Genomic DNA, 17,853 nt, shown 5'->3' with positions numbered 1-17,853 from the left:
ATGTATGTATCTGTATGATGGTATGCCTCTGTATGTATGTGTCTGTATGCCTGTCTATATGTATGTGTCTGTATGACGTTATGTCTCTGTATGCATGCATGTATCTGTATGTGTGTATGTCTTTGTATGCCTGTATGTATGTATGTATGTGTCTGCATGCCTGTATGTCTCTGTATGTATGTTTCTTTATGCCTGTATGTCTGTATGTATGTGCCTGAATGTCTTTGTATGTATGTTTCTGTATGCCTGTCTGTATGTATGTGTCTGTATGACGATATGCCTCTGTATGCATGTATGTCTTTATATGCCTGCATGTCTCTGTATGCATGTATATCTCTGCTTGTATGTGTCTGACTGTATGTGTCTGTATGTCTCTGTATGATTATTGCTGTCTTTGTATGACAGTGTACCTGTATGACTGTGTGACTGAAAAATGATGCCTGTGTGCCTGTGGCTTGGGAGGAAAGACACACAGGTGAAGATGCATTTTTTTTTTTTTAATGAGGGTTGGGGGCGCAAAAATGCATCTTCGCCTGTGTAACTAAAAATCCTAGCACCGGCCCTGCTACTGAGTAAAACAGTACCCCCCATGTACAGGTTTTAGGGTGTCTTGGAAAGTTACAGGGTTAAATACAGTGCTAGCAAACTAAATTCTCTAGACTTTTGGCCTGGGTTGTCAGGCAGGTCACCCAAATTGCAATCAATAAAATTACTTAATTATGAAAAAAATATTAAAAAAATATGCACGTAGAATTTAAATATATATACATATTTATATATTTGAAATATATGTGCGTATTTATGAAATTATTTATGGAATTATAGAAATAAAGCAAATAAAGATAATAAAGGAGCAAGTCCAAAAGGAACCCTATAATATAAAGGGACCAGATAATAGCTCCCAAGAAAAAGCCACTTGTTATTCTCTGTGTGGGGGTAACCCACTAGTTAGGCGGTAAACAAATAGAGAGAAAGTGGACTAAAAAGTCCAATCAGAGAATAATGTGTTAAAAAAGGAAGCCCTACCTTTAATAAACCAATAAGAGAAAGGTAAAGGCTAGAGAACAATCTAAATGTCTATATTAGAGACATATAGTAGAAGGCATATAGGCACAGAAAAAACTGTATGTAAGATCAGCTAAAAAGCTGAAAATGCCGAGCTGCCTATCCAGAGGGTATATTCTTGTCCCTCTGGATAGGCAGCTCGGCATTTTCAGCTTTTTAGCTGATCTTATATACAGTTTTTTCTGTGCCTACATGCCTTCTACTATATGTCTCTAATATAGACATTTAGATTATTCTCTAGCCTTTACCTTCCTCTTATTGGTTTATTCCCTATACTATTTCCTTTATGTTTATTAAACGTAGGGCTTCCTTTTTTAACAAGTTATTCTCTGATTGGACTTTTTAGTCCACTTTCTCTCTATTTATTTATGGAATTATGGATATGGACATATGTATTTTTCTATTATTTTTATTTATATATACTTCGATATATATAAAATGTCATTCTAAGTGTATTTTGATATATATATATATATATATATATATATATAGTAATATAAAAATACAGTTAGAATAAATTACATATATATATACCTTATTTATCAGCGTATAACACGCACCGGCGTATAACACGCACCTCATTTTAAGAAGGAAATTCCAGGAAATTCCCCCCCTCCCATAGTATTCCCCCCCCTCATCCCATAGTGTCCCCCCCCCTTTCCATAGTATTCTCCCCCCCATAGTATTTTCCACACCCTCCCATAGTGTTCCCCCCCTCATCTCATAGTGTTCCCCCCTCATTCCATAGTGTTCCCCCCTCATCCCATAGTGTTCCCCCCTCATCCCATAGTGCCCCCCCTTTCCATAGTATTCTCCCCCCCTTTCCATAGTATTTCCCCCCCTCCCATAGTATTCCCCCCCTCCCATAGTATTCTCCCCCCTCCCATAGTATTCTCCCCCCCTCCAATAGTATTCTCCCCCCATAGTATTCTCCCCCCCCTCCCATAGTATTCTCCCCCCCTCTCATAGTATTATCACCCCCCTCCCATAGTATTCTCCCCCCCATAGTATTCTCCCCCCCATAGTACTCTCCCCCCCCTCCCATAGTGTCCCCTAGTGCACTTTCCCTTGTCCCATAATTACTTACCTGTCTTGAAGCGTGGACCGGCTTCACAGCACGCACCGCGGTACAGGAACTTCAATTTCAGGTTCCGGTTTCCGGCGGGACTGAAAGGAAGTGTGCACAAGTCCCGCCGGAAACCGGAACCTGAAATTGAAGTTCCAGTACCGCGGTGCACGCTTCAAGACAGGTAAGTAATTATGGGATATCGGCGTATAACACGCACCCACGAATTTCTCCCTATTTTCAGGGAGAAAAAGTGCGTGTTATACGCCGATAAATACGGTAGTTATTTTTAAATTTTTTAAATTTATGTTTAATTAAATATTTATTTTCAAAAAAAAAAAATATATATATATACAATATTTATAGTTATTATATATATATATACGTGTGTAATTTTACTCTAAGTATATTTTTATATTAAAATATGTATATATTAATAAAAAATACACTTAGTATGACATTATATATAAGATATATATATATATATATATATATATATATATTTGTGCTCAGGACAATAAAGCCATATGTGTATTGATACAACATTACTCTGTAGAATCGCTGTATCTGCTGCTAGGGATGGAGCATTGGATAATGGTGGGTTAGTTGCCAAATGGCCCGAATCTAATTTATCGATTCTGTCTCTTATCTGGCCCATGGAAGATAGGAGAGAGTTCATTATGGTCTGTAAGTCAGGCATGTTGATGTTACTGCTAGACCCCTCCCCTGCTTCAGAGTTATCGGTGTTCGTTTGCATCAATCTGAACAACTCCACTTTTCTGGCAGTAGCTGGGAATGGAATGCCCCTTTTCCTTAGTTCTGCTTGAATGTGTGGTATGGTCCATGAACTCATACATGAAGGACTGGCAGATTCTTGCCTTCTAGAAGGTGAACCAGACCTAGCTGGAGTGCTAGGGAGTGAAAGCTCATCTCCCCCTTTTGGAGTTTGTGACATACTAAAAGGAAAATTTGAGATTTAGAATGTTTACCTGCAGGGTACTGCAGGGTACCAGTGCCAAGTGGCAAAGACATTTGCTTAAGTGATGATAGATGAGGCCCTACTAATGCCAAGCGGCTTGAGAGGCTCTATATATGCGTTGGACCTAGAGGCTATACCACGTAACGTAGTAGTGGGATTTTGGGTGTTGGCCTCTCCGTGAGGTGTAAAAGAAAATAGAATTGGCCATGACTGGTGAGGCCCTCTCTATGTAACTTGCGAGGCAGCTAGCTATACGTTGGACCGAGGGCCGATACCTAAGAGTATGAGGATGGGTGTTGGCCTCGCGGGACCATTAGTATAAGGCGTAGAAGGCCTTTAGAAAGCTAAATATGGCTCCTATTGCCCTGTAGCCAGTAATTCACTTCCCTGAAGGACTGAAAAAGCAGGGAGATTTGAATATATGTCACAGGGGAACGTATCTGTAAGACTTGAAACTTGAGTGCGTAAGCCAAGTAATTTGGAGGTTCAGTGGTTATTGGTGCACCTAAATTATGTGGAAGGGAAAATTATGTCTAAGGAAATTGAATCTTAAGACCATAGTATAGTCAAAAGAGTAATGGCCTATCTGGTTTTGTACAGAATGAATATGAGATTTGGAATTCTTAGGGCAACGCCTATAAGTTGTAGTATGTAGTATATCTTGGAAGTGTCCGTGTGCCATTGATACTCTATAAATACCGTAACAAGACATACTATAAGACATAAGTATTCACGTCCATGAAGTTACAACGTATGATATGACTTATGCTCCTATCCCTTAAGGTGATTCCAATTATGTCGTTATCAGTACAAGCGTATTGATATTAAGCCAGCACAATCATGCTTCCCCTAGGAACTAGTGTGAATACCGTAATGTTGCTGAATAACACCATTGTTCTATCCGTGTAGCCTCTGTGATGCTTATACTTTAACAATATATAAGTAGCCATGGCCCCCCAGTATTGCTAGAGGACTATATATGTTTAATTAATAACTGTTATATGGCGTTACTGTAGTAACCATGAAGAACGTATGCTTGGTATGGAGAAAAAGGGGAGTATGTAACCATCACCAACCTATCAAGATAGTTTAAATCTTAAATCCCTCATCTATATCAGTGACTGTTGAGGTGTTGTAAAGTGAGCACGTGTTGACTTGCCATAAGAAACGTATTTGTAATTTGTACATGTACCCCTTTAATAAGCAGAACATACACTTGGACTTTTGAATGGCTAAAGTTCATATGAAGTGCAGCCTATAGCCTAAAGCAACAGAAAAAGGTAATAAAGGGTTAACAGAGATATGAGTAATGCCACAATATATCCCATAGAGAAGAGATGGAAATCTCCGTTATCTGACACATAATATGAGTACTGTATGTAGAACAAGATAATCCACATCAAATAACAGTACATAGAAAGGTGCTTCCGCCTCCATTATTCTGACTTAAAATTATGTCTCAGTCAGAATCTATCCTTACTAATAGCGTAATGACAGAATCTAATAACATCTATACCAAGCCACATTGTGGCAATCAGTCGGCATAACTGTCAATCTTGTGCATGACAAGCTAAGACAGTGTGCGTGCAAGGGAACGTGTATAAGGAGATATCCCTGAATGAACTGTTGTTCAACCCATTGGGTTGGAGTACAGCGAAACCCCAGCCAAGCTCTGGCAGCTAAGAGGCTACAGTGCTTATTGTGTCTAGTGGAGTGCTAGGAGTCCTCAGTGAGCACTAGGAGCATGGATTGATGGAGGCACCCTGGCGGGGTGCCAGGCGGTCAGTCACAACCGCTCTTTCAGAGTGTTCACATGGCCCCTGGGGGTCCTAATTTGCAGAGGGGGGACTGTCTGGGCTGTCAGACAGTCCTGCCAGTGAAAAAGAACACCGATTGCCGGCGGGGAAACGGCGCAATCGGGTAAGTACATGGGAATGGAGGGAGAGAGAGGATGGGAGAGGTGTTAGTTTTTTTTAAATGATTTATTTTTTATTTTTTATTATTTATTTTAATCTTCCCTGAGTGCCTCACTGCCGGGCGCCACGTGGGGCAACCCGCAAATAATTGCTCCGGGGGAGCGATCAAGCAGCGGACCGGCAGTGAGGGGGGTATTGCAGGATGCCTCGACATCGAGGCATCGCTGCAATACCATCAGAGTGGCTGGAAGCAATCATGATCGCTTCCAGCACTCCAATTCACCGCGGACGTATAAGGTACATCCGCGGTCCTTAAGGACCATTTTTTGTCGGACATACCTGATACACGGTCGGAAAGGGGCTAAAGGGATACTATAGTGCCAGGAATACAAACCTGTATTCCTGGTACTATAGGTCCCCCTTCCTCCCCCTTCCCTTACCCCACCCCCCTCGCCCAAGTGAATAAAGGTGAGTTTTTTTACTCACCTTATTCCAGCGCTGATGTTCCTTTAATGTGCATCCGCTGCAAATCAATGAATCAATGCTTTCCTATGGGAAACAATTCAATGCTGGAGGTCCTCATGCAGAGTTTGAGTACGTCCAGCATCAGATACCGGACCAAAGGTCCACTTCAATTCAGGAAGCTGCCCACTGAGGGCAGACTTAGAGCTGCAATGTAAGCATTGCAGTTTCTCTGGAACTGCAATGTTTAACATTGCAGCACTAGGTGCAAAAGTGACACTGCAGCCAGACCACTTCAATGAGCTAAAGTGGTCTCTGTGCCTACAGTGTCCCTTTAAGCCAAGATTGAGCTAATGTTCTGCTTGAAGCCAGAGAGAGCATGTGAAAGAGTTTTATCAAGCACCTTTTGATTGAAAAAATATTATGATAATATTATTTGATGTAAGGAATGCATAGCGTATAAACATACCACAGCACATCAATCTTGTGTATAGAATGTTTTTCAGACAAATGCAAACACTTTAATTATGTAAATTTACACCATTTTTATTTTTCACTTATTCGTTCAGCCTCGAAACCTTAATGATGAGAGGATCTGCAAAGAGGAGTGGGACAAAATCCCTCCTGAGATGTGTGCAAACCTGGTGGCCAAATACAAGAAACATTTGCCCACTCAGCAAAGCATCCCGAAACAGAGTGTCTAGTGCCTGTGGTTCCTAATAAGGTGTGTGACACTCCAGAGGGAGACCCTAAGATAATACAGTTTCTAGCTAAATTGGGTTGGAACCCACACAAAGGGCTGGACTCGGACCTAGGTCGTGCCAGGACAAACACCTAGATGTATTTGGCCCCTTGGCTAAACTGTTTGCTTTGGCGGAAGACACTAGAGCTCAGAGCTGAATGGTCGACCCGGAGAAGTTCTGTGGTTTGGTCCAAAGGGCGAGTGGTAACACCTCCTGTCCGTGGAACGGTAAAAAGCCCTTCTATTTAAAATCAAGCCCAAACTGGCCAATCTTGCCTTCACTGAGGCTGGTAAAGACAACCAAGGCATGTTATTTGGCAATTCCTTTATAAAAGATCTGGGGCGCTTTGTGGGGGCATTTACTGTCCTTGATAAGGCCCATTCCTCTTTGAGGAGGGTGTTCCAGGGGCGGTTTCTACCAGTGCCGGCAGATCCAGGGGCTGTCTGGCCAGCTCCAGTTATTTCTAATCCCATGGCTCAGGACGAGGCTCCTCTCAGCACCGCTACAATTACCAGGAGGCGATTACCCGGTCCCCTTTCTTCCCATCACATGGACGACCATGGCAGTCGAGAGGTTTCAGTGGAAATTTTGGCTCAAGATGCCCATACGGTGAGTTTACACCATATGGGCATTTTTGCTCATTTTTATGTTGGTGGCAGACTCCATCATTTTTTCCCCCGCTTGATCAGTGATAACCTCAGATGCATGGGTGCTCGACACGGTTTGAGGTTTCCACATAGAACTCCTGGAAACACCCTACAATATTCCGTCTCCTCGACTGATCTGCTTCTCCCTCCAGGAACGCAGGTTGATCAGCTTCCTTGGCAAAGAAGCGATAAAACTAGCCCCACGGTACCCTGAAGGGGTCATAAGTTATATCTACCTCGTGGAAGAAAAACGTGGATAGATGCGAGCTGTCACCAACTTACGCACGCTCAATTCTATGGTACGCTACCGCCATTTCAAGTTGGAGGGCATCCACCTTCTGAGGGACCGTTACCTACGAACGGATTGGTTGGCAAAACTAGAATCGAAGGACGCATATCTGACAGTTCCGGTGGCTGACCTTCTCGGGATCTACTTCGCTTCCATTGGAAGGACAGAATGTGGCGCCTTACATGTCTTCCTTTTGATCGCTCCTCAGTGTCTTTGTGAGCACAAAGCTGCTATGCCCGGTGATGGCCTGTCAGGGCGTGCACCTGATCGTCTACCTGAACAACATACTACTCATGGCTCAGGAGCATTCCACCCTTACACAATATGTACAATGAACCATGGATCTACTCTCCTGACTGGGGTTCATCATCAGCTGAGAGAAATCCTGCCTGATCCCATCCAGGAGCATAGAATTTCTGGGTTTCCTCGTGGATTCAGAGGAGGAATCGTGAAGCCCTCTGTCCGACAAGATTCGGGCGTTCTGCAAGGAACTTTGCAGGGCGATTCTCCGTCTGCAGATCACCCTACGTCCTATGGCATGGCTCATTGGTCTGTTTGCCTCGTCTATCCAGGTGGTGTTTCTGGCCTCTTTCCACTACAGGACCCTTCAGCGATTGAAGATAGCTCACCTACGCTAGAGTGCGTCTTACACGGACCTGGTTACTATGGATAGTAAAACGAGGGCCGAACTGCAGTGGTGTATCCGAAACCTGTCTGCATGTAATGGCAGAGTGATCTTCGGTTCGCAACTGGAGTTCACCATAGACTCGGACGCGAGCCTCCATGGCTGGGGTACCCACTGCAAAGGCGTGTCGACGGGAGTCCGTTGGTCAGACTCCGAGCCCCGGCTCAACATAAATGAGTTGAAACTCTTGGCGGGCTCCTTTGTGATCCGGAGTTTTGCGAGGGCCCAGTCAGATGTGTGCATTCGCCTCCACATGGACAACATCTCAGCGGTGAGATTGTCAACAACATGGGCGGCACCCAGTCAGCAGCCCTAGCCAGGTTGGCGAAGGAATTTTGGGAGTTTTGTTTGGCTCGGAACTTGGTGGTCCAGGCAGAATATCTACCGCGTCAGTACAATGTCCAGGCGGATTGAAGTTCACGGTATCTCTCGGACGGCAGCAACTGGAAATTGGACGCGGAGGTGTTTTCAGCAGTGTAATTTCTTTGGGGTCCTTTTGCTATCAACCTATTCATATCATGGCTCAACGCCTAACTCCCACAGCTCTTCAGCTGGAGACCAGACCCGACAGCAGAGATCGAAGACGCTTTTCTGCAGGACTGGCATGGGAACCTCCTGTACGCATTTCCCTTTTTTCTTTATGATTCCCCGCACACTCATTCAGGTCTGCTGCCATCAAGCCGAACTGGTCCTCGTGGCCCCCTTTTGGGGGATGCGGTCATGGTTACCTCAACATATGGATGATGTCGGTGGATAGCCCCAGACTGTTGACATCTTTCCCGTGTTTACTGCGCGATCCATCCGGATGTGGTCACCCTCCGCTTGTGGAGGGATTCCTCCTTCTCATGCAGTGTGTGAGGATATTTACGGGGTGTTTTTCGTAAAAATTATCAAAAATTTATTTAATAAATTTTATTATATTAAAATTTAAATTTTGGCACTGTTTCCCTGATTATATTAATTTAAAGCTGAGAATTACCAACTATTTTAATTCTCATAGATCCTGGAGTACGTTTCATTAGAGGATTTTATTTCACATATTAATCACAAATTAATTATAAAAATATAATTTATTGTACCAATAATAATAATAATAATATGTAACATGCATGACAATAATTAGTGAATATTTAGGTATAACATAAGGATACAATATGGCAGTGTTTTAATTTACCCACCACCAGCTATAGTACCCCTAGCACTACCACGTTTGAACCAAGAGGGTTAAAAGACAAACTGGATAGACCGATAGTCTTCTTGGGGAATGCGCCAATATGCAACAACTTCAACGCATGGGGGTTGCAGTTTCAGTGCCTGCAGGGTGATGCATGTCTGCTCCATTTGTTTAAGAGCCCATGCCAAGACCATGTGCCTTAATTGTCTCTTTTCTAAGAAATTACTAACGGAGGTACAAGTTGACACACAAGCCTTTTACCTCGTTACACACCCGTCACCAGACCTAGTCAATTTTCTCATCACAGGCTTCACCGAAGGGTTGATTGCACTACCAATGGGCACGTTTGAATGTAATAACTTACAGTCAGCAACTTCAGATCCCACAACAGTAGATACACTCCTCTGCACCGAAGTAGAGAAAGGCTTTTTGATCGGGCCTTTCCAAACACCCCCATTCACTTGTTGGCGAACCAACCCTATAGGTGTCGCTACCGGCAAGTACAACAATAACAAACGGTTGATCATAGACCTGTCGGCTCCTCATTCTGTCATTACACCAAGTCTCAATTTACTCATACCTTCAGAAGAATTCTCCCTGCCATATGCCACAGTAGACAATGCCATACAGGCAATATTGGAGGCAGGGGAGGCAGCTTGGTTGGGAAAAACTGACATTTCCATTGCCTTCAAACTGCTCCCAATACACCCATCACTGTGGCATCTGCACGGAATAAAATGAAAAGGTTCATACTATTTTGCAAGCCGACTTACTGTTGGAGCAAAGAGCAGCCCAAAAGTTATTCGATTTGTTCGCAGAGACACTGTGTTGGCTGTTGTTAAATATAAGTGGCTGTCCAGTCGTCATTCACTACCTAGACGGTAGGTTTTTCTTCCTGACCATAGAAAAACACGAGACCACACCACTAAGCATAACCAAAACAGCTGCACTCTTTTCAGCCCTAGTAGCCCTAGTAGCCTTGGAAAACTGTGGGACCCGTCACCAGGTTGCCATTTCTGGGCATATGCTTAGTCACTATGCAGGCAAGTCTTCCCACAGACAAAGTTCAGAGAATCAGGACTGAGGGAGAGTTGTTCCTCGACAGAGGTACCAAAAGCTGGAAAAACCTACAATCCCTTATTGGTTCTCTGAACTTTGCCATGAGGATTATCCCACAAGGATGAGCTTTTATATCCAGACTACTCAGCCTCTTACCCAAACTACCTAACGACCACAGCACGGTCACTCTGGACCAACAAGCTAGGTCAGACTTATCCATGTGGAGTCAATTCTTGACTCAATGGAACGGTATCAATATGTTTATACCAACCTGGAGAAAGATTTCCCCAGTTATATGGACAGATGCAGCAGCCCACACAGGGTACGCAGCTATTTTTTTGTAACAAATGGTTCAGACCTTAACAAAATAGGGGACCACTATGTTTTGACACTTTGACACTCCAAAACTAATCAAACAGGACTACCCGACAAGATACCAATATACCCCACAGGCAACAAATGGTGCCCAGTACAGTTATTTGACCGACTATATCAGTGTATAACAATACAAGATCATTTACGGTCTATATACGGACCCTCTTTCAAAAATAGGTGACCCATCAGCTTTCACCGGTCATTCATTCCGCATAGGTGCAGCAACTGCCGCTTCTAGTCAGAACGCCCTAGCAAATGTAATTAAAAAATTAGGAAGATGGAAGTCGTCCGCATACAACCGGTACATATCCCAACCGGAAAAAGAACAGCATTTAAGAACATAACCAAATAAGGTGTACGTGTCAATCACAGTCTTGTATTCAACTGATACGTATTAAAGATGTTTTTGCCTATACCTTTTTGCCCTCTTTATTTTATAGGCCTGCCCGTTCATTCAGTTTCAGCACACCACAATCGAACTTAGCTAATAACATGATCAACGCTTACTCGGCTAATTTTCCCTGACCACAAATGGAAAGGCGGAGTCTGGAGTTGTGGTAGGGGGTGATCCGGCCTGTATAAACACAAACTTACCTCCATACTAGCCCAACGTTGATTGGTCACCCAACCCACCGCACCACATATACACATCTATAGATTCAATCCTTGGCGGGCCTTCTTTATTTTACAGGCCTGCTCGTATATTCGGTTTCAGCACACCACAACCGAATTTAGCTAATAACACGATTAACGCTTACTCGGCTAATTTTCCCTGACCACAAATTTATATATATATTTGTCTCTGGGTTGTTGCGTCCAACCCCCCTCACTGCAGACATCATGTCTTATCTCTGCCAATGTTTACATTAGTCGCATTCCTTAGCTCAGGCTTGAATGAATAGAATTAAGACAGAGAAGCAAAAATATGTCTGTCTTTACACTTTTGTTCTGATGGTGACTTACAGTATACACTTTTCATTTCTGTCTTAACACAAAATGTCTGCCAGTATAAATATACTGACAAGTGGCAGATTTCAGGGACCCTGTGATCCAGGGAGTTTCGGAGACTACTCAACAATTGTTGGTGGCTGCATGCGCTCCCAGCACTAGACGATCATATTGGTCAGCTTGGTGATCTTGGGCTGGCTGGTGTCTGGCTGGTGTCTGGCTATGGACTTGGATCCCGTTTCAGCCCCTGTGACCCCGATTATGCAATTCCTGACGTCTATTTGAAAGACCGGTACGGCTTATCGGATTATAAACCTGTACAGGTCGACTATATCTTCGACCCATCGCAGTTTTGATGATTGTCCCGCAGGCCAACATCCTTTGGTGTGTCGCCTTCTACTAGGTTCCCGTCTCTCTCTCGTCCACCTAGGCCTTTTTATTCCTCTACTTGGAATGTTTCTGTTGTTTTATCTGTTATCAATGCCTGGCCTTCTAATCCAAATCTCTCGTTACACCAGTTGTGGGCAAGATTGATTTGTCTTTTTTGCCTCATCTCTTGCAAAAGGGTGTCTGTGCTTTGGATTTTGATGCCAGGTACTACACCCCAGAGGGTGTGACTTTCAATATTTACAGGCATACTAAGACTTCTATTAAGTCAGTGTCGTATACATTCCATTCGGCACCAGCTTTATGTCCTGTGGCTTGCTTACGCGAATATAAGGATTGTACCAGGCCGCAGTATTCCGTGTCTACACCCCACATTTTCCTGTCTTTTCTTCCTCCTTTTGCTCCTATAGTGAGCGCCACATTGTCCCGCTGGTTGAAGTGGATGTTGGGCCAGGCTGGTATCGGCACTTCTGTTTTTGGCGCTCAATATGTTAGGGGTGCTTCTGCCTCCACGATTATGGTATCGGGCGCACGTTTAGAGGATCTTATGCCGATTGGTTGCGTGAATTTTATTTTCTACCTGTTATTCAAATGTTTTCTGCGTGTCTACTTGCAATAAAATTACATGATTTTGCTATTACATGACGAAAAGTCATGATTTTATTAAAGACACAGAGGCGAGTATTGTCCCACCTGATATGAAAATTTTGTCAGCTTGTATTATGTGTTTTTCCCACAAATGTTGCTCGTTTTATGGGATTGGATACGATGGTACGGTAAGTGGGGCATTGTATTTACGGCGGTTTGGTTTGGCTATACGTTTTTAGACTTTTGGGATGTGGATTGTTGACCATTCTGGGACGTAGATTAATGCCTATAAGTTCTCTGGCCTTGAAATGGCCTATGTTAGTATGTATGCATTATTTTTTTCATTTTGTTTGTATTCTTTGCTGCTATTGCATGATTTTGCTATTACATGACTAAAAGTCATGATTTTATTAAAGACACGGAGGCGAGTATTGCATATCCCTTTCTTTACTGTCCACCAATAGCAGCAAAGAATACAAACAGAATGAAAAAACAATGAACATACAGTAGTATAGGCCCCTCCTTGCACAGGTCCCAGTATAATAGGCAGCACTTCCCTTCCATTTCCTCTTTCTGAAGATGCGACACTATACACAAAGTCTATAACAGGAACAGCAATATAGCCCGGAGGGAAGCCAAAAAGACATATAAACTTCAAACCAAGAGAAGGATCATCACGTCAATAAACAGGGAAGTATAACTGGATAACTGCCAACCAAGCTTCATTTGCAGGGAAAGGTCCACACATGTTGAAGCCAGACATTCCGCAGGATCGGTTTAGGCTGGGAAAACATAAAGAACAGGAGCCATGGGGTTAAACCTGTACTTGAGACTAACATCAAGGCCAGACAGCGCAAGGCCCCACCAATATCTGCAGTAAAAGAACCAGATAGACCCAAACTGACATAGTTACATAGTCAAATCCCATCCAACACAGGCCCTACTTACCGTACCAAGCAAGACGATACATGTCACCTATACAGTGAAATAAACTGGGGTGGGGGGGGTGGAAACAAGCTAAACATAACATGGGTACTATAAATGGGTGGGACAATACTCGCCTCCGTGTCTTTAATAAAATCGTGACTTTTCGTCATCTAATAGCAAAATCATGCAATTTTATAACAAGACACGGAGGCTTATATTGCAAGTTTAAAGCCAATCGACCATTGCAGCAAACGTATGAGGAACCGGTCTAAAGTAAAATTCCCAGAAAACCGATTCCCTCGACCAGTCAGCCATCTTCATGAGATCCTCCAGGCATGCACCTGAAGCCATCAATGAAGATGTCGAGGCTCCCCTGATCGAGTGGGCGCCTAAAAGCGCAGTATCAATACCGGCTTGAGAGAGTAGCCATTTAACCCAGCGAGACAATGTGGTGCTAGTGACGGGGTTAAACGGAGGACGGATAGATAAAAATAGATGGGGAGAGGATGCAGAACGGTGTAGCTTGGTGCGATCCTCATATTCACTTAGGCAGGCCACCGGACACAGCGCCGGTGTAGAGGGGAAACTCGGATAAAATATTGACCTAATAGACGTTTTGGTGCGTCTGCTGATAATGAATGTTACACCATCTGGGGTATATGTCTGGCATCAAAGTCCAGTGCACGGACATCTGAGACCCTTTTGCAGGAGATGAGACAGAACAAACAGACCAACTTGGCCGATAGCTGTCGTAGGGAGAGAGCGGAATTAGTGGGCCAAGAAGTGAGGAAGGATAATACCACCGATACATCCCAGGTCGTGGTGTAGCTCGGCCTGGGCGGTCGAGATAGGTGAGAACCTTTGAGGAGCCGACACACCAGGGGGTGCTGGCCCGCCGGGCAGCCATTGAACCCTTGATGCGTCGAGGAGATGGCCGATCGATATAGGTTGATGGTCCTGTAGGCCTTACCTGCTTGAAAGAGGGAAGTCAGGATCTGTAGGACCGTAGTTGCAGGGGTTGAAACAGGATCCATGTTCCTAGCCTGGCACCAGCCAGCCCAAGCTCGCCAAGCTGACCCATATGCTCGTCTAGGGCCGTGAGCCCATGCCTCTGCCAGCAGGTGTCTAGTAGTGTCCGAAACTCCCTGGACCTCCCAGGGTCCCCTGAAATCTGCCACGCCGGGAGCGGGAGGGAACCCTCCAACAGGAGGGGGTGGCAACACCCTAACGACTCCAGTAAAAGTTCCTGGGAGGATGGCAACAGCCTGGGATAATCCACTGTCATCCAGAGAAGCTGGGGGAATCACGATTGTGTTTCCCAGAATGGGGTCACTAGGACCAGCTCGGCTTGGTGTCTGTAGGAGTGAACAAGAGTGCGAGGGATCATGGAGAAGGGGGGGGGAGGCGTATAGGAGGCCTCCGCTCCAGTCCTGCAGGAAGGTGTCCACTGCCTCTGCTGCCGGGTCCGGCCGAAGAATCGTGGGAGTTGGGTGTTGAGCCGGGATGCGAATAGGTCTATAGCAAAAGGGCCCCAGAGAGACGATATACTGGAGAACATGTTCGTGTCCAATTTCCATTCGCTGGCGTCCGATAGATATCGTGAACCCCAGTCCGCCTGGACATTGTGTAGTCCTGGTAGGTATTCCGCTTGGACAACCAGGTTCCGGTCTAAGCAAAAGTCCCAAAAGTCTTTCGCCAATCTGGGCAGAACCGCAGACTGAGTACCGCCCAAGTGGTTGACATGAATGAGCCCGGTCCCTCGCGAAGCTGCGGATCGCGAAAGATCCTGCCAAGAGTTCCAATGCGTTGATGTGGAGTCGGGATTCAGATTCCGACCAGCGACACCCTCGCAATGAGCCCCCCAGCCATTGAGGCTCGCATCTGAGTCGATGGTAAACTCCGGCATGGAGCCGAAGATTGCCCTGCCGTTCCAAGCGGATAGGTTGAGGATCCACCATCGCAGCTCGTCTTTCGTCTCGTTGTCTAGTGACACGAGGTCCGCGTAGGATGCGCCGGCTTTCAGGTGAGCTCGTTTCAGGCGTTGCGGTGCACGGTAATGGAGTGGACCCAGGAACACGGCTTGAATGGAGGAAGCGAGGAGGCCGAGGAGGCGCGCCAGTTGCCTCAAGGTGAGTTGTGGCCGTATGAGAGCTCTGCGGAGCTCCTTGCGTATCGAACGAGTCTTGGACCTCGGAAGGCTCAGAGTGGCCGTCTCCATATCCACTAGGAATCCCAAGAATTCCATACGAGTGGCGAGAGCCAGGCACGACTTTTCCTGGTTGATAATGAAACCCAGGCGGCAGAGTAGGTTCATCGCCAGCCGCAGGTGTGCCAGAAGGATGGAGCGATCCTGGGCCATGAGCAGGATGTCGTCTAAGTATATAATTAGACGAATGCCTCGACTGCGTAGCCAGGCCATAGCTGGGCGCAGCAATTTTGTGAAACACCATGGTGCTGATGACAGGCCAAATGGAAGGCAGGTGAACCTCCAAGTCCCTGTCCGCCAATGGAAACACAGGAGATCTCGGGATGTTTTGGCTATAGGCATGGTGAGATACGCATCCTTGAGATCCAGCTTTACCAACCAGTCCCCCTGAAGGAGTAGGTCTCTCAGCAGATAGATATACTCCATCCTGAAATGGCGGTACCTCACCATAGCATTGAGTGGGCGCAAGTTTATGACTGGGCACATTTGGCCGCCTTTCTTTTCCACTAGGAAAATATTGCTTACGACTCCTGTGGAGCTCGGGGGTGCTCGTTCTATCGCTCTATTGGTGAGGAGCGCAGATAGCTCGTCGTCGATCGACCTGCGATCTCGGAGGGAGAAGCCGATCGGTTGAGGAGGAGGGATACTTACACGGTTCCTTCAAGGTCTATGTGAAAACCGCAAATAGTGTATAGTACCCAGGGGTAGGAGGTTATCTGTGCCCAGGCTGGGAAAAAAATGTTGGAGCCTGCCCCCTACATAAACATGAGAAAAAGCATGTGGTATGTGTAAAATCACCATAAGGTCGTCTGGAACCGGTGTTACCCCGGAAGCCTCTGGATCGCCATGGGCATCCGCGTGACGGGAAGAATGGGGAGCGGGTACTTGTCTCCTGGAAGTTGGAGCGGTGCTGTAAAGAGCCTTGTCCCGAGGACTGAAAGTAAGACCTGCTGTACAGATGGCTCCTGGATCTGCCGGCCCTGGTGGAGACCCGTCCCTGGAATACTCTTCTCATGGAGGCTTGGGCCTTGTCAAGGGCTGTAAATGATCCCACAAAGCATCACAGGTCTTTAATGAAGGAGTCGCCAAAAAGTAAACCTTGGGCGTCCTTCCCAGCCTCTGTAAGGGCAAGGTTGGCCAATTTTGGCTCTATCTTGAATAAAATGGCTTTATGCCATTCAATAGAGAGGGAGGTATTGACACTCCCGGCAATACCATATGGTTGACCCAGAATACCTCCGTGGTTGGGTCCCTTTGGACCCAACCACGGAGGTATTCTGGGTCAACCATATGGTTTCCGGCTCTGGTATCCTCCGCCAGTTCAAAAAGTTTTGCCAGTGTGGAAAAAATGTCTAGGTGCTTATCCTGACATGCCTTTTGGGCAGAGTCTAGACCTTTACGTGGATTCCAGACCAATTTTGTCAGGAATTGGGTCATTTTTGGGTCAACCTCAGGGGTATCACAGACTTTATTTGGCACCATCGGCCTCGGGCATGCATATATGGTCCGCTGGGAGTCACTCTGCCGACCTCGGATGGTTTAGCTTATCCGGGTTGAAGAGAGGTTCGCCCAACGGATCCAAGAGGGCGGACCCCGCAGTTGCGGGGTGAAGCGCCCCCGTGTCACCTCCGGACATCTCTGCCTGAGCAGAGGGAAGGAGATCAAGGCCCAGCTCAGCGGAATCAACATCGGAGTTGTCATTCGACTCAATCATAGCCTCCTCACCAGACCCGATTTCTGAGTCGGAGTCACTCTCAGGTTGTGTTCTGGCACATTTCCATAACAGTCAGACACACACACACAAGCAGACATTCACACATAGTTACCTCTGTTCATTGTGGAGGCAGACAGGCAGTGCAGCTCCTAAAGACTGCTTGTTGGGGAAGCAGGGACTCCTTCCTGCTTCCCATGCTGCAGTTACCCAGCACATTTAGCTCTGCCCCTGCCGTCATTTTAGCCCCGCCTCCGCCGCACGGTAAGCCCCACCTCTGTCTCAGTAAACTCCCCCACTGCATAAGTTGGCCGATTTAAAAAAACCAAAAAGCAATTATAATCCCGTCCGGCCATGTGTGAGCTGTGTCTGCCACACGGCGCCCCCTGCTCCATGGCGCCCTGTGCGGCCGCACAGCTCGTACACCCCTAAGGCTGGCCCTGCCTGGATGTACCCATCCAGGGTCCATACCTCTGTGACGGTTGTGTGCGAGTGGCTTTTCTGGAACCTCAGATCGGAGATCTCGAGAAGTAAATTGCAACATTGAGGGAGATAGACAATCTTGAGAGGAGTCTGCTCACTGAGCAGAGTTTATTGGGGACAGTTTATTGGGGGAGAGGGAGGAG

The sequence above is a fragment of the Pelobates fuscus genome, chromosome 2 (genome assembly GCF_036172605.1).
Source record: "Pelobates fuscus isolate aPelFus1 chromosome 2, aPelFus1.pri, whole genome shotgun sequence".
In the NCBI taxonomy this organism is placed as follows: Eukaryota; Metazoa; Chordata; class Amphibia; order Anura; family Pelobatidae; genus Pelobates; species Pelobates fuscus.
This window is presented reverse-complemented; position numbering follows the sequence as displayed.